We start from the raw sequence: 3,638 nt of genomic DNA on the forward strand, positions 1-3,638 counted from the left end.
GTGTGTCTAAGTATACCCCACGAAAATCAGCACAAGCTGGAGTATCTTTCCGTTCCTTGTCACTGAAAAACGAAACGACCCTGTGGATTTTTTGGTCATGACAAAACGAGCAAGCTTAAAAAAAGGGCACTGTCCACCTACGCTGGCATTTGGGGGCAGAATCGTCATAAATTAGCTCAATCCATCAGTTCCTTATTATATTTCTTGGAGTGCGGAAATGAAGGAAACCATCGAAGAGTAGCAAAAGGTTGCGAATGGATACTATATAAGAAAACAATAATAATAGAAACGAGAGTTCGTGCCCTTTTGAAGAGCGAAGCCAGTGTAGGCATTAGGACGGTGTCATATCCGCTCGATTGATGGAAAGAAAGTTAATGCAGCACGGCGCACCGCGTGCCCTTTCCGTGGTTGTACAAGATTTGCTTTAATGTCTTGATGGACGAGCAAAGGTGAAGGAAGTGTTGCTGCTATATGCTGGTGATAAAGAAGTAGTCATTTTCGCAACGCTAGTAAAGGAGGAGCACGTTCATTTATCTAACGATCTAGGGAGTCGTTTTCATCTAGCTCGGAAGACACTGTAATGTATAATTGAACTGCAGTTACCTAATTGATAAACCGGGAAGCTGGTGTTGCGATGAAATTGATTGAGAGATGAATGCTGCTCATAGCGATGTGAATTATTAACGTATAGTGTCAAACTTCACTTAGTACCTGTTAGTTTTGTCATGGCAAACGGACATTCGGACGATGTTTCTTGCGATAGTTATTTGGTGCTCACATACTTACTTACTTACTTACTTACTTACTTACTTACTTTATTTTATTTATTTTATTTTATTAACATGTTTTGTAGTTCTTAGTATTTCTCATTACTCTCAGCATAAAACCAATCGTTTACTTGTCAACGGTTTTTACATTCACTTGTCTGGGGACTCAAAAAGTGAAACTATAAAATAATGATATCAGTACTTTGTGGTCATTCAAGGACTAACTCACCAATTAATGTCTGCTTTTGTTATCATTATTTTTTCCTACACAGCTCCATTTCAAACAATTATTTTAACACGGCCTCAAATTAAACAGGTTTCACACCTTCATCAAAGCAATGCGGATCCCGAAGAGCACTGGAGGCGGGACACAATTTACCGGTAACGAGCAAAAACATGAACTCGCAGACAAATAACAACTGTTCTGTTTCACCGAGCACAATTCGTGACGGATCACTTAATCTGCCGCTGTGATGGCGTACAGTCCCTACTTCCTGTGCAATTGAGCCTGCGCTGAAGTGTGTCCGTGCGATCGGAATCGTGATTGATTTCGACCATCCGCGAGTCAGGAAGCTTTTTCTGTTTTTGGTAGCTTTGGGAAACCTGTGAATGCAAAGGTATATGACCTCTTTTTTGTTTTTGTTTTAGCGCAGCAGGCAGCTATACCGAATTATACCGATGTCTCGTGTGGTGCAGTCACTTACGCGATTTTAATGCTCTGTTAGGGCTGGAATGTTAACAGTGTTCGCTGGGGCCAGGTGATTGGTTGTACGATCGGTTGTTCAACACACATCGTGATCAAACGATACCCTAAGTGTTGCATGCTACCGGCAATGGACCTATTCTTTGGAATTCCATCTAATGTGGGCAATCAGCGATGATCGGAGCAACGGTGTGTCGCAATCATGACACACTGCTTACGACCTTTAGGGTCGCTGAGTGGACCCTTTTGGCCCCTGGCCAATGTTTAGCATGGTTGTAGAAGTACCTCAATTAAGAAGTCGAACGTGATTTGAATAAGCAGACTCGAAGCGATAAGAGTGAAACGCTAGGCACACACAGGGCGTACATTAAGCCGAGGTGTCAGTAAATTATTTAATTAGCGCTATTGGGTGAACTAAATGAGACACCTAAATTAGCCTGTTTTTCAAATTCAGTTTTCTGTTTCTATTTGTGTAGAAATCAAGCAGTAATATCGGAACAAACAAAGCACATTAGTGGAAGCAAATGCTCGTAGAGTTTAGGTGATGGCAAACTGAACTTGAAAATAACGTGTTTTCTTCGAGATGCTATTTATTTAACGCAAAATCTTATTGATACAGTATACATCAACAAAAAGCACAAAAAAGTAAATCTATAAATATTCCTCGTCGTTTACAACACGCATCGTGACCTAGTGTGACATAGGCGGTACACTGTGCGACACATCAGTACCGATTTGCAAATAAATGATTTATAGCGCAATACACTCTTCGGCTACGTGGCGCAGAATAGAATGAGTGCGTACATGTACGGGCCATGCGTGTCGTTACGTTTGCATTCTGGCCCAAGTCGAAGTGTAGGCGTATCGAATTTCTCTTTCCCGCGGCCAAACTTTAAAGATTGACCGCCATCGTCGTTGGCGACAGACAGGCCTCGGGGCTGGACCGATGGTCGTAAATTTTGTGCAAAAATTGCTTTCAAAGTGTGATTTAAAATTCCACCAGTTTGGCCCGTTCACGCATGAGGGATGTTGGGTTTTTATTGCATTTGAACGGCCATGGATGGTAGTGGCACACGTATCTGGGCGGCATGGTTGACTTCAGCACAGAGGTTAAACAGATTTAAGAGAGGTTTATTATGGTTAACATTCTCGGATGTCCTCGTACTATATGTTTGCGGAATGTGTATTCAGGCCATGCCAGTAAGGAATATGTACGTAAGTGTGACAGTTTTCAAATAGCTAGAAGTAGATTGTCAACTTTTCAGATTGTACCCATGGGAACTTATGGAGCATTATAAAAAAGTTTTATTTTTAGTTTTGTAGGTGTAAGTGTAATTAAGAAAAAGTCAAAGTAATATTATCTAGTAAAACCTATTTTTATTAGCTTAACCCAAATGATGTGAAAAATCCCAAATCTAAATTTGAAAGAATAAGTAATGATTTCTCTTCGAACAATTTGGCTCAGTTTGGTTTATTTACAAATTTTCTTTATTAGATATAATTTTCAAATTTTGGAATGATAAATTTTAATTCATTTATCAATATCATCTCAGTTCGTGCTAAATACAGAAAAAAATATTAAAATTATTAATTACAAATAAAAATTCTAAAATAAATTATTAACTTGCATACCTTTATACTATACTGATACTGAAGTTAATACTATAGGGGAAAGCGGGGCAAAATGGGCATTTGGGGCAAAACGGGCACCCTCTATTTAAGCATTATTTGACTACAAAGAATCTTTCCAATTCTCAAAATCTATGCATAGTATTCAACTTCAACTTACATAGTACGTGAACACTCATGTAGAGTGTACATGAACACTATGTAAGTTTCATAACCCTTACAAAAGAAATAACCAAGAAAAATTCAAAATAAGGTTCAGTAGTATATTATCTATAAAATTTTTCTGAATAAAGTAAGGCGAATGCGTATTTTTACTAATAAAACAAAAAATACAAAAATGCTTCACGTGGGGCAAAATGAACAGTTACGCTTGGAGCAAAATGGGCAGATGCTTTTGACATACGCTTGGTGAGGCTATGGTGTTGTATTTGTCGCCTCAATAATGATAACAGGCACAGATCAAAAGATTCGATTTTTTAGATTTAAACGTGTATTGATTTTGATAACATATTTTTAGAAGAATTTTAGAGGTTTCCTGA

At 38.5% G+C, this 3,638-nt stretch overlaps 1 long non-coding RNA gene across 1 annotated transcript; it reads left to right on the plus strand.

Annotated features, from left to right (window-relative positions):
• The first annotated feature begins 1,040 nt into the window (after nucleotides 1-1,040).
• LOC133393607 (uncharacterized) lies at nucleotides 1,041-2,863 on the plus strand. The gene is made up of 2 exons (XR_009766277.1): nucleotides 1,041-1,148; nucleotides 1,416-2,863. It is a non-coding gene; the product is annotated as an uncharacterized LOC133393607 (long non-coding RNA).
• Nucleotides 2,864-3,638: the final 775 nt, after the last annotated feature.

The sequence above is a fragment of the Anopheles gambiae genome, chromosome 3 (genome assembly GCF_943734735.2).
Source record: "Anopheles gambiae chromosome 3, idAnoGambNW_F1_1, whole genome shotgun sequence".
Lineage (NCBI taxonomy): Eukaryota > Metazoa > Arthropoda > Insecta > Diptera > Culicidae > Anopheles > Anopheles gambiae.